Raw genomic sequence first — 14,945 nt, forward strand, 5'->3', positions numbered from 1 at the left:
GAAGAACAAAGTTGGAGGACTGACACTATCTGACTTCAAGACTTACTGTAAGACTACAGTAGTCAAGACAGTGCGGTATTGCTGAAACAATAGACAAATCAATGGGACAGAATAGAGAATCAGAAAAAACCATAAAAATATATCAACTGGTCTTTGACAAAGGAGTAAAGGCAATACAGTGAAAAAAAAAAGATTGCCTTTTTAAACAAATAGTGCTGAAAAAACTGGACATTCACATACACAAAAGTGAATCTAGACACAAATCTTAACACCCTTTACAAAAATTAACTCACAATGGATCTAAATGTAAAACAGGGGTTAGGGTGGAAGGCGGGATGAATAGGTGGAGCTTAGAGAATTTTTAGGGCAATTAAGCTACTCTATACAATACTATAATAGTCATATACATTTGTCGTAATCTATAGAATGTCCAACACCAAGAGTTAACCCTAGTGTAAACTATGAATTCTGGGTGATAATTATGTGTCAGTGTTGGTTCATCGATGATAACGAAGGTACCACTCCGGTACGGGGTGTTGGTAACGGCGGAGGCTGTACAACTACGGAGGTATATGGGAACTCTCTGTACTTTCCAAACCATTTTCCTGTGAACTTAAAATTGTTCTAAAAATAAAGCCTACTTTGGTGATGGGTAGTAAGGAGGGCACGTATTGCATGGTGCACTGGGTGTTATATGCAACTAATGAATCATGGAACTTTACATCAGAAACCGGGTATGTACTGTATGGTGACTAACATAATATAATAAAAAATATTACTATAATAAAAAATATAAATAAATAAATAAAAATAAAGCCTACTAAAAGGGAAAGGGGGAGCACCGAAGGCTTACCAAGTGTCTCCTAGGGGGGAGGCAAAGGATGTGTGCTATTAGCATCAGATTCCAAAGGGAGAGCAAGCATTGTCATCTGGGTTATGTTATTGTTTATTCAACATTAAGAAGCAGGAATTAAGCAGCTACTGTGTAAGGGATACAGTGCTAGCTGGTTAGAGACTTGGAGATGTGGAGAACAATGAGAATCAAATCCTTGTTCACTACATGGAATGGTGAGGTTCAGGACACACTACCCCAAAATGTGGTACCTTAGAATGTTAAATATTTCAGGCTGAAGGAATTTGAGAAATGGCTGTGGCAGGAAGGATTTTCTGACTTTCCCCCAAAGCAAGTCACACAACCCTCAGAGGAGAGGCATCCTTTCTATCCCAAGAGGAAAGGAACATCCTTATATTTGAAGACAAGGGACAGAGAGGAATCTGAACAGTCCTGTTATGAAATTTCCCTCAGTTTAGCATATTTACCTCATATCTTTTGTCCTGTTATAACTTTCCTTTCTTCATCGAACCTAGCATAAAATCACTCAAGTTAAACCATTTCTTTGGATTTTCATTTCCGTATGAAGGTTCTCCTGCCGTGTAAAACTTATATTAAATAAATTCATTGAGGCACCCAGTGGCTCAGTCAGTTGAACGTTGGACTCTTGGTTTCAGTTCAGGTCATGTTCTCAGAGTCATGGGATTGAGCCTGGCAAGGGGCTCCAGGCTCAGTGGGGAGTCCGCTGGATATTCTCTCCCTCTCTCTCTGTCTCCCTCTGCCCCTCCCACTGCTTGCTCGCTCTCTCTGTGTCACTCTCTCTCCAAAATAAATAAATAAATAAATCTTTAAAAATAATAAATGCACATGCTTTTTCTTTGTTTTCCTGTCTTTTATTATAGGGGTTGCAGTCAAGAATTTGAAAGAGTAGAGGAAAAAGATATTTTTTCCCCTATAGGAAAAATAAACAGGTAAATAGATAGTCCCTATGGAGTGAGAAGTATGGAGGAAAAGGAAGTGATTAACTCAGCTCTGGGGGCACAAGGAAGCTTCCTGAAAGATTACATATACCCCCAGTCTTTTTTTTTTAAAGAGTTTTTATTTATTTGACAGAGAGAGAGATAGCCAGCGAGAGTGGGAACACAAGCAGGGGGAGTGGGAGAGAAAGAAGCAGGCTTCCCGCGAGGAGCCTGATGCAGGGCTCCATCCCAGAACTTGGGGATCACGCCCTGAGCCGAAGGCAGACGCTTAACGACTGAACCACCCAGGCGCCCTTACATATATCCCCAGTCTTAAAGGATGAATAGGATTTCGTCTAGTGGAAATTAATGGCAGAAATAATAGCACACAAGCATTTACAAGGAAAGCTCCTGCTGCATGCCTAGAGAGTCAAGTGGATCTGTGTAAGGATTTGCACAGTTGCACAATATTCACTCACCTTAATATTTATTTTTTTACTTAAGATTTCCCTTGAAGAAATCCTGTCTTTTGGACTGGAAAAGCTAACATTTGGGTGGATTGCCACTTGAAAACTGTTTAGGAGGGAATTCAAGTTCTTTCTCAATGATGCTTCACATTCTTGGTTTTAGCAAAGCAGCTCTACTTGAAAGATTACCAGATGCTAGCAGAAATTTTGCCTCAGCTTCTTTGCTTTTTAACTCTATGTTTTCAGCATTATTTAGTCAAGGCTCTAAACATTGGTTTTACCTGGTATTCCATTATATTGAGTATTATTATATGGGGGGGAAAAGTAAAAATTAAACATTTGATGAGAAAATCTTTAGAAATTTAAAGTTTTAATCATCACATTTCGTATTTCCAAAGAATGAAGCTTAAGTCACCAACATCTCCCAAAATATTCAGTCTACTGGGTGAACTCATGTACCTGATTTGATGGCAGGTACTATCTCATTTTCCTACTCAAAAATTAGGGAAGATGAGACTCAGGAAAATCAATCAGTTTGCATTTATTTCTATCCTTTTTTTTATATATTTGAATATTATGAAGCAGAATAAGCAAAAAGCTGGCCTGTCTTTGTGAATTGCAACACTCATTCCTATAATCTTGATAAAAAATCTTTTTCTAAAGGACCTATCACAGTGGATTCTTACTACCGGAGATAAATACCACTTCATAGTGGCTCCGTTACCTTAAAGGACAGTGTTGTCTGATTTAAATTTTCTGCAAAGCACCTATTTCTACATGTTCTCCAGATTCTTTGATATATTTTACATTGTTTGGCATGGATGGGTAACAAATTAGAAGTTTAATCACAGATATCAGTCATTGTGATACATAATTTTAAAAAAGTGTGACTTCCTCTAGAAATGTCTTCTGATGTTTTTGCAACAACAGTTACTGGGCACCTTTATGGCTCCCCTACAATCACCCTGCTCTCTCTGTGGGGTGCTTAGACAGCAGGGCCCTGGAACATACCCTTTGACTGACCCAGAGGCTAATATGTAGCCTCTCTATTCCTTTCCTGGGGCTCATTACTTTTGCTGCCTCCACTGCTGTTGAACAGAAAAAAAAGTTAAACACAAAACCATGCCTGACCAATGGAAGCTATAATCACAACTGGTTTTACCAGAATTTTGCCCATCAGGTTCTGTAGATTTCAGACATAGTCAAAAATCTTTTCCCCAAATCCTAGTGCTCTGTTCCTGGCTTTCCCCATCTCCTGGGTTATGTAGCAAAGGAAGAAACAGAAGCACACTATAATTGCAAGTTTGAAATTTACTCATTTAGCATAGTTCCAGAATAAATGTGCCCTGTTGAGCCAAGTTAAAACATAACTGAATCATTTGTAATCCTCATGGCAAAAATACCCAAATTAACATGGGTATGGAAGGAGGCAGGTTATACATTAAAAATTATATTAAGAATCACTTTTTAGATATCATAACTGTATTCCGGATTTGGATGGTATAAAGTCTTACCTTTTAAGATATAATTAAAAGAGATTGGAGAGTTCAAAGTATTTTTTTAAACTTTGAGATGTTGTGAGTTTTAGCTTTTTATAAGCTCTGATTTTACTGAAAGTTGGCATTGGATTAAATATTGTGTCTGGAAAACATTTGTGAAGAAGCAAAAAGTATAGAATTGTCGAGTCACTATGCCGTACACTTGAAACTAAAATAACATTGTATGCCAACTATGCTTCAATAAAAAAAGTAAAGCACTGATGCAGAAAAGGGAGAAGCAAGATTTTGAGAAAAAGCTGCTTAGATTTATAAACTAGATGACTAGCAACACCTAGTGGTCAATCCTCTAATCAACCCCTCTCTTCTTTCCATTGTTTCTTCGATTTCAGTTACATGACAAAAGTTTTGGCAGGTATTGTGAATTAAGTAAAAAATAATAAAATAAAATAAAATAAAATAAAATAAAATAAAATAAAATAAAAAAATAAAATAAAATAANAAAATAAAATAAAATAAAATAATAAAATAGCTTTTTACAAGCTCTACAAATTGTCCTTCTCAGCGATCTGTCCAGCTGTTGATGATGTGATTTCTCTGGTATGTCTGTGCTCAAGGGCCAGCATGTCTGCCATCTGCCCCTTGCCAGACCTCCTACTTCTGTATTGAAATATTTCCAGGCTCAATAAAATAGTACATGTTGTCTGAAAAAAAAATAATGTTACTTAATTCTTTTTTAATAAAGATTTTATTTATTTATTTGAGAGAGAGAGTGCGTAGTAGCGGGGGGAAGGGCAGAGGGAGAAGCAGACTCCCCACTGAATAGGAAGCCCAATGCAGGGCTCAATCCAAGGATCCTGAGATCATGACCTGAACTGAAGGCAGATGCTTAATGACTGAGCCACCCAGGCATCCCCTCTAATGTTATTTAACTCTTAAAATAAAATATATTTATAAATAAAATTATGTATTTTTACATTATATTTTAAAATAAAAAAAAATAAAATAGGGGCACTTGTGGGGCTCAGTTAAGCGTCCGACTCTTGATTTCAGCTCAGGTCACGATCTTGGGGTCGTGAGATCAAGCCCTGCGTCCTCGTGCTTCTTGCTCAGTGGGGAGTCTGCTTCACAGTCTCCCTCTCTCCCCCCTGCTCCTTCCAACTAAAACAAATTTTAAAATCTTTTAAAAAATAAAATAATAAAATAAATATGGGAAACAACATAAACTGCAATCTAAGCATTAGTTTTAATACATTTATATAGTATAGATATAAAATACATATACTATTACATACCACTTTTGGTCTATGAGCTATAGAATTTAATACATTGAAACACTAAAGAGTGTTCGGCTGCTTTACTTGTCATGAGAAGGGTGGTAACTTTGCTAAACACAGGAGACTGGACTTAATTTTGCCAACTTTAGCTCTAAAAGTTAAACTAACATTTTTTTTTAAAGATTTTATTTATTTATTTGACAGAGACAGACAGCCAGCGAGAGAGGGAACACAAGCAGGGGGAGTGGGAGAGGAAGAAGCAGGCTCCTAGCAGAGGAGCCTGATGTGGGGCTCAATCCCAGAACGCTGGGATTACGCCCTGAGCCAAAGGCAGACACTTAACGACTGTGCCACCCAGGCGCCCCTAAACTAACATTTTAAGACTCCTGCTATAGACTCTCCATTATTTAATTTAATTTAATTTTATTTTATTTAATTTTATTTAATTTTATTTATTTATTTGTTTTAAAGATTATATTTATTTGACAGAAAGAGACACAGGAAGAGAGGGAACACAAGCAGGGGGAGAGGGAGAGGGAGAAGCAGGCTTCCCACTGAGCAGGGAGCCCAATGTGGGGCTCGATCCCAGAACCCTGGGATCATGACCTGAGCCAAAGGCAGACGTTTAATGGACTGAGCCACCCAGGCGTGCCTCTCCATCATTTTAACTGATAAAAATGGTATGGATGGATTACGAACCATTGTTTATTTTACTTAACTGTTTGAAATCAGGCAATAGAAACAGCAGCAGGCTTCAATCTTGGCAGTGTATGTGGGCTTATACACATACAGAGAAATAATAATAGCTAATAATTACTTGGCAACAAAGTATGTTTTATATTTTTCATGGTCAATCTACAAGTAAAAAATAAAAAGTTCAATACCAATTAAAAACTGTCAGGAAGTGGATGATGTCTACTAGCATAATTCAAATGCTGGTAAAGAAATGGACTCCTGTTCCTGTGGTCATACAACTAGTAAGTGACAAAGTGGATCTGAATTCAGTCCACTCTGACTTCACAATCAACGCTATTGTAGATAATGCTGCTATAAACATCGAGGTGCATGTCACCCTTCGAATTAGTATATTTGTACTCTTTGGGTAAATTGCTAGTAGTGCAATTGCTGGATTGTAGTGTAGTTCTATTCGGTCTTAGTACAAGTAACATATTCTGTATTATTTCAATCCTTTGAAAGATTGCCTCATGACCCAGTATGTAGATACTTGTACAAAGAATGTGTTCTCTATATGTCCGTTTGATTAACTTGATCACAAGTTAATCAAAACTTCTTTAAAAATCAGCTTGTTCCACTGTAGAGATGGTATATTAAAAATCAGCCATTATAACTACAGAATTGCTTTTTCTTATCATTTCTGTGAAATTTTCAGCTTTATCTATTTTAAACCTAAGATGTAGAGGGTAAAATACTTATAATGTGTTAAATTTACAGTCTAATATTTTTTATTGTAACAAATAACCATTTTATCTTTGGCACTGATTTGGCCACAAATCTTTTTTTTTTAAAGATTTTATTTATTTATTTGACAGAGAGAGACTGCTTGACACAAGCAGTGGGAGTGGGAGAGGAAGAAGCAGGCTTCCAGCGGAGGAGCCTGATGTGGGGCTCGATCCCAGAACTCGGGGATCACGCCCTGAGCCGAAGGCAGACGCTTAACGACTGAGCCACCCAGGCGCCCCCGGCCTTAAATCTTTTTTTTATCTAATTCCAGTAAAGCTATGTTAGCATTCAAAGAAAAAACAACAACAACAAAAATCAATGCTGTCTGTGCTTATCAAATTTTCATATAGGTACACTAAATTTATACTTTGGGCAAAATGCTTTAAATACAGTATCACCAATTCTTTAATTCTCTCATTTTTCACAAGCCTTAGAAAAATGGCTCATGGGTCACATGTCGTCTTGAACAATGCCCTACTGGTCAAGTCTGACTTTTATTCATCAGTGAACAAAGTTCTTCATTTCACACTTCCATTCAACTATTATGTTAGGCACTCAGAAGACGAGAAAGCTTAAGATATAAATCTATGTTAAAGGCAACATAGTAAATTGAATGTATACATCCCTTGAGATTCATCCATTTAAAAAACATGTATTGTGTATCTACAATGTGTCATTGCAGATACAATGACCTGAATACCAGGAACTCAGTGAAAATATTCACAAGTATGCACAACACTGAAGACACGTTATTGTACCATAGGCACCATATATAGTGTAGAGAAGAGGTGGGAATGACGGTGTCTGCTTGAATGAGTCTTACCGAACTTACAGAGATGTTTGAACCCTGCAGTGTACTAGGCCGATTGAGATGGGATGAAAGAGGAGTACACGTAAAGGCAAGAGATGGCGAGAAGTACATGGACTTGAGACATAATGAGAAGGTAATACTTTATCGTGGGTAATGACTCTTCATGGCCTTAGAATAATGAGAAATAGACATGGCCCCTGGGATGCAGGAGAGCTTGGTGCAGCGAGAAGAAGCTGTTGACTCTTGCCATTAGCTGCTCTAACCTGACACGTTCCCTTTCCACGACATCATTCCCAAGGAGTTACTATCATCCATTTCCTACTTTGGCAACACTTTGTCTTTAATACAGTCGTACCACTGCCCCTTAGTTATTTTTGAAACTGTGATGTATTTATTGCCAAAGTTAAACTATATACATCTATAATTTAGAGCCTCAGTCCTTGCTTCACACATGGCGAAGAACCATAAAAATGATTGTACAAGCTGACGCTGTGATTACTGTCAGTTATAAATGTATAAGGAAATGAAAAACAATAGTAACACTAATATTTGTCTAGTATCTGTAAGTGAAAGCATTGGGAACATTGAGAATTAAGGTGTCATATTTCTTTGTAAAAGACATATCAAGAATAGTGTGGCTGGTCCTTGCCTCCTTCTCTCCGTGTCCCTTACAATACAGAGTGAGCACACCTTGGTGAATTGTCATTTTCCTTTCTAAGTTTGGATGGCTTCCAGTGTTGCATCCTTTCAGTGGTGTGAAATATCCCAGAGAGTTCCTCTAATGGGCAGATTTGTGCAGTCCACCTCCTGAACATCACCCTCCTTGATGCTGTTCAGTTGGCCGTCACCAGGGGGCTCAGGCTGCATACCTAGACTCTCCAATGGCAGCCCCGGCTGCGTTCCCGCAGTCAGATAGACTTCCCAACTGCATTCACGACTGACTCAAATTTCACTGCCAGTGTTACCGCCTTTCATTTCTTTTCTGCACTTTCATTTTTGTTGGCCTCTTTGACACCATTTTGAACTATCTAATTTCTAAAGTGCCAGGTGAGTTTATCCGTAGGAGACAGGGAGCAGCACCATGACATGCTTTGCTGTCCTGTGTGAACACAAGGAATAACAGATGCAGCGTGAGCGAGCAGCCACCAACTTACTTCAGAAGAAGTGACATGATTAGTTACTGATGAATATGTACATGTTACATGGAGGTTTGTGGAACGAGGAGCTAGCAGCCCTGTTTGCACTTGTACACTTAGCTCACTGCCTGTGATACTAAAATTTGAACCGTGTTGTTAGGGGACTGTTATTATTTGGTGTTATTTAACTAAACCATGGTAACTGAAAATTGTGCATAGTGGCACCATGCAAGACACACACACACACACACACACACACACACAGAGGACCGAGCACACCAAGGGTGTGGAACAACTGGAAATCTCATATGCAGCTGACTGAAATGAACAGAGGATAATTCTGGAAAACATTTTGAGAGTTTCATAAAATGTTAAGCATATACCTACTGTATGACCCAGACATTTCATTCCTAGATAGTTACCTATCAGAAACAGAAGCATATATCCATAGAAGAAGTTACAGACAGTTGCTCCTAGTAGCTTTCTTTATCATCGTGAAAAGCTGGAAGTCATCTAAATGTCCATCAATGGGTGAATGAATAAACACCTTGTGGTATATCCACACAGTGGAACACTCCTCAGCAAAATAAAGGTTAGACAATTTATATATGCAATATAGCACGTATGACTCTCAAAATAATTACACCAATACAGAAGTAAAAAAAAAAAGTATAGACTCCATGATTCCACTTATAAAAAGTCTGGAAAATGCAAACTGATTTATAGTGATAAGAAGAGGACAGAAAGCAGTCAGAAAGGGACAGAAAGAAGGGACAGAGAAAAGTAGGAGGAGCAAATGCAAAGGTACATGAGGAAATTTTTTGGCATTATGGATGTGTTCATCATATTGACTGAGGTGATGCTTTTAGGATTTAAATATATGTCCAAATGAATCAAACCTCCCATTGTAAATATGCAGTTTATTGTATGTCAATTATGTCTCAACAAAGATGTTGTAAAAGTATATATAAAAATATGCCCCATTTTTCTTTGTCTTTTTTTTTACTGTCATTAACTCTGCATATAATTTAAAATTTGTATTGCTTTATATCAATGGTGATATAAATTAATTAAAATAAATTTGGTTTAGCTGTTTCTTGCTGCTGTTGGCTGTGGGCCGCTGGGGTTGGTGAAGGATCTCAAGATGGCTGGGTGAAAACTTGCTCTAAAAACCATTGACTGGGTAGCTTTTGGGGACATTATACCCCAAAACCAGAAGGCCATTGCTAATGCCCTGAAATCCTGGAAAGAGATACCTCCAGGTTGGCTGCTCTCCCTGAGAACCACCTGCTATCGACTGGGCTTGCTACAAGGCCAACATGGCAAAGACTGACTTGGTAGGTGACTTTGAGAAGAAGTTTAAGGCCCTGAAGTTTCCTGTGCCAAGGATAAATATACCGTTTGAGTGGTTGCTGAAGAAAAAGAAGATGTGAACAGTTGTGTTGACTTATTGTCTCTCTCAAAGGCCAGGATTAAAGAATATGAAAAAGAGTTAGAGAAGATGAAGAACATAATTCCATTTGATCAGATGACCATTGAGGACCTGAATGAAATCTTCCCCAAAACCAGATTAGACAAAAAGGATCCCTATTGCCTCATAAGCCAATTGAAAAGGCATAAACTTGAGTTGGGGAGAAAGCTCTGGCCCTCGTATTATAACTGCTGGACATTAAAAATAATGATACGGTAAATAAAATTAAAAATAAAATAAAATAAATCTGGTTGAACATTTTTTCAAAAATTTGTTCTGACTTTTGTATTAAGGCAAGTATTAATTAATTAATGACACGATATATTTTAAGTTCCATGCCATTCTTATTGTCCAGAAAATTTCTAAAACTTGGTAATGAAATCTGAAAGATTTTTAGACTTTTTACCATAATTATGTGATTACTAGATCAGTATAATTTTATCATTAAAAGTAGTTAATGAAATCTGAAAGATCATTAGGCTTTTTATTTTAATTGAATGGCTAAATAGATCAGTGTAATTTTATCATTAAAAGTAATTAATAGAGCTGCCAGCTGTTAGAATACAAAACTAATTGGTCACAGAAACACTTAAAAATAAAAATTGAGCTTCCTTTTTTCCAATGGGGAAAATTTTTAATTAATTTAGAGAAAATAAATTAGGATAATTTAAAATACAGATTACAATTCTGGGCATATTATTCAATATAAAAATCAAATTAAAAAATTTTCCTAAAATTCCCATTTATGATTGGTTTAAATACACTCTGTAGAAATAACATACACGGTTGGTATCCTAAAATGAGTTTATTGAGCAAGACATTTGAAATAATATTTAAAAATAAATATCAGTAAGTTTTATACTTGCAGAAATCAGGGGAAAACGTAGGCCTTCTCCTTCCTTCTTCATAACTTATGTTTAAACATATGTTTTGACACAACTGAATCAAACTTTAAGGTGGACATATCTATGAATCAGAACAGGAGCAGGTAGGAGAGACGTGGTCAAATCTAATCATCCATGCATTCTTGTTGCTGTTGCCAAGTTGTAATTGGGTGTTTGTGGCCCTGATTGCTGTTAATGGTGAGGTATTCTTGCAAATAAAATTAAAATTAACGAGTTTACATGCATAGTTTACATTATACAAGTTGATGAAGAGTGTCCCCAAAATATCAAGTTTCAGAAGCATTGAAAGCTTTTAGTTGTCAATTTTGGCATATGAAGGAAAACTGTTAACCTTGCTCAGAAGTTGGAATGTTACAGTATCTTATTAATGTCGCCTGGCATTTCCAGTAATTAAATATTTGCTCTAGGCTATAGCTCCTTGTAGCTACTTTAATAGAAGAAATGCAAAAAGAAGACAGGAATGTTGTTGAATACCCCGACATGAAAACAGAAACTGATCTAAAATCTAATACAGCCTGAGCAATATCAATGGCAAGACTAAAATCAAGCCAACAAAATATTTTCCCTGTTAAAATGGAAATGAGTCTATAGGAAACAACATGTACGCTAAAAATTCATCCTAATAATTCAACCAACATCAATTCAACATTTTCTATGCCTGGAATATTTGTCGCAGAATAAAGATCAAGATTATGGATGAAGACAATTATTGCCTTGTGTGTTGTAAAATTTGATTTTAAGAATAATAAGTATTAAAAAAATAAATAATTGTTATCATTTAATTTTTAATAATTTTTACTTAACATTTATTTTGTTAATGTTCCCTTCTTTAACTTTTTTCTAATAATCAAATATCTATTTCAAGTAGACACCATTTTTTACATTTTATCACAATATATTGTCTCTTAAGAGTAATAAATCATGCATTTATTATCATATCTCTATTTTTTAACTGAAAACCTCTGAAACTAAAACTGCCACACAAAATGATTCACTATTTATTATTATGGGCATTTATTATTATTTTCAAGCATGTAAATAGATTACCATTTTAAAATATAAGAAAAACTTATGATTTGGAGAATTGCCCAGATTACCCACAAATTCCAGTTTCCTATGCCCAAACTCCCAGTATTAGTATCTATATGGAATTTGAAAGCCCCTGGTTAGCAGTTTTATTTATTCCCCACTTTAATAGTTCTGGATATATAGATTTATTTGAAGTTTAGCTGCACCTCTTATTTTCATGGCTTGTGGGTTATCAGTCCTGGGTTATCATGTTGTTCCAAGACTTTGTAAACCCAGGTTCAAAATTTCTCTTCCCCATGACTTTGTTGTGAGAATAGGATGCAGTAGTACTTTGAATACATCTTTCCATACACATACCAAAATGAAATAGTTCAGTTACTCAAACACAAACCACAATGACTAAAATCACCAAAGGTAACATAAAACAAAATATATGGTCTAATTCCCACTTTCATAAAGGAAACGTATTTGTAACAGACTCTGATAAAGTGCATTAATATTTTAGACTTTTAGAATCTAAATGAGAAAAAAATATATGGATAGCTTTTACTTTTTAATACTTTAAATATAGGAACCAGTAATCCAGACGAAATTATTATCAGGGAATTATTTCCATGTAAAGAGAGATGAGAGATGATTTGGCCATTCTCCTCCAATAACACACTATTAGTCTAGTCAAGGAAATGATCACTTAAAACATTTTTGCTACTATTTCACTATGAACCTCTAACTTAGAAATAAGAATTCTTCATGTATCTTAACATTCATTGTAAGTATTCAACCCAAGCTTGAGGTTTCCTCATATTGCACAAAAGGAAATAAAATGAAATCAATTAAATACAGGGTTATGTCTAAAAATGTCTAAATACCATTATTTATTAAATACTTTGATAACACTGACTGAAGAGTTTAGCTTTAACTTTTGAATACTGCATAAGATAAGAATTTGACATACAGCGTAGGAGGCATTGATTTTTAACAAAAAGATTTGGGGGCATTTTAAGAAACATGTTGAAGAAAATGTGTTTCTTATCTTTTATTAGTATGTGGGATAAATATATGAAAATATTTATGAGATTATCCCAAGGGAAAAATGCATTCCAGCAAGATAAAGTGTATGCCTACTAACCGAGTAGCAGAGCAAAGGCAGAGCAAAATACGTGCTCACTAACATTACACATGATAAAGTGCTTGCAGGCGATTATAACGTGTACATTGAGGGAGGTTTGCTGAATATCTACTTCCTCTGTTGGAATCAAGTCAAATACCAGTGTTTTCCTTATATTTATTATGAAATATTTCATATATACAAAAACCTATAACATATGATATAATATACATATCCTATAAATACATATAAAGAATAAAAAAACATCCACAGACCCACGAACACGCATAAGAAATAGAACATTACCAATATACTCGAAGGCCCTTAGGTTCCCATCCTAGTCCCTCCTCAACTTTTACACCAGGGGTAAGTACTATGCTGAAACTTATTCTTATCATTCTCTTGCTTTATCATATACATGCAGCGAAGCGTACAACTGTTACATGTAAAGCTCAATGACTTTATATCTCTGTGTATGCCCATGTAACCAGAACACAGATTAAGATATATAACATTTCCGGTACCCCAGAAAGCTCTCTAGTATCTCGTCCCAGCCATTACCAACCTCGATGCTGCAAACAGTATACTCCCTTCTATTAACATAAAGCAGTATTGCCTGTTCTTAAAATTAACATAAATGGAGTCATACAGCATATAATATTTTTTAGAGGGCAGGAGAAGCAGAAGGAGAGGCAGAGAGAGAGAATCTTAAGCAAGCTCCATGCCCAGCACAGAGCCCAGTGCAGGGCTTGATCTCACAACCCTCAGGTCATGACCTGAGCCGAGATCAAGAGTCAGACACCTGACTGAGCCGCCCAGGCGCCCCCAGTATATACTACTTTGGTGTCTGACCTCTACCATTCAGCATTATGGTTTTAAATATATTCATGTTGTTGCATGTATCATGGCACGCACATTGTTGCTTCCTCATTTTCCATGATTTGTCTAGTCTACAGCTCAAGGTCATGGATTGTTTCCAGTTTGGTGCTGTTATGAGTATGGCTGGTACAAACATCTTTGTACATATCTTATTGGTGGCTAATGCATTCAGTTTTGCTGGATTTATACCGAAGAGTGGAAATTNTGGATTTATACTGAAGAGTGGAAATTCTGGGTCACAGGTAGATATATGCTTGCTTTTAGTAGATACTGCAGTTTGCCAAAGCAAATGTATCACGTTAAACTCCCACCAGCAATATGTGTGAGTTCTGATTGCTCCACACTTTCTTCAAAACTCATTCTTTTCATTTTTTAAAAATTTTAGCCATCTGGTGGATTTGTAATGGTATATGTCATTGTGGCTTTAATTTGCATTTTCCTAAAGACTGCTGTGATTTTGAGCTCATTTACATATGCTCATTATCCATTTGGATATCTTTGCACATGAAAAGCCTGCTTAAGGCCTTCTCTTAAAATTAGGTTGTCTGCATTTTACTTAATGGTTGGTAGGAGTTATTTTTATGTTCTGGATATAATTCTTATGTTGGATGTATAGATGGCAATAATCCACTCCCATTCTGTAAATTCTCTTTTAACATACCATTCCTTCTTGATTCTCAGATCTTTGTATCTGGATTTATTTTCTTTCTTACAGTACTTCCTTTATATAGTCTTGTACTGAGAATTCAAGTCACTGCAAATCCTGTTGTTGTTTTTTTTTTAAGATTTTATTTATTTATTCGACAGAGATAGAGACAGCCAGCGAGAGAGGGAACACAGCAGGGGAAGTGGGAGAGGAAGAAGCAGGCTCATAGCGGAGGAGCCTGATGTGGGGCTCAATCCCATAACCCTGGGATCACGCCCTGAGCCGAAGGCAGACCCTTAACCGCTGTGCCACCCAGGTGCCCCAAATCCTGGTTTTGACTATCTGTGTAAGTCTTTATTCTTATTTTTAAAAATTTTTTAATTTGGGGGCGCCTGTGTGGCACAGCGGTTAAGCATCTGCCTTCGGCTCAGGGTGTGATCCTGGCGTTACGGGATCGAGCCCCACATC

General features: G+C 36.5%; 1 pseudogene; it reads left to right on the forward strand.

The window, feature by feature from the left end:
• Nucleotides 1-9,583: 9,583 nt before the first annotated feature.
• On the forward strand, nt 9,584-10,059 carry LOC100481876 (annotated as a pseudogene).
• The last annotated feature ends 4,886 nt before the right edge of the window (nt 10,060-14,945 follow it).

The sequence above is a fragment of the Ailuropoda melanoleuca genome, chromosome 10, assembly GCF_002007445.2.
Source record: "Ailuropoda melanoleuca isolate Jingjing chromosome 10, ASM200744v2, whole genome shotgun sequence".
Taxonomy (NCBI): domain Eukaryota; kingdom Metazoa; phylum Chordata; class Mammalia; order Carnivora; family Ursidae; genus Ailuropoda; species Ailuropoda melanoleuca.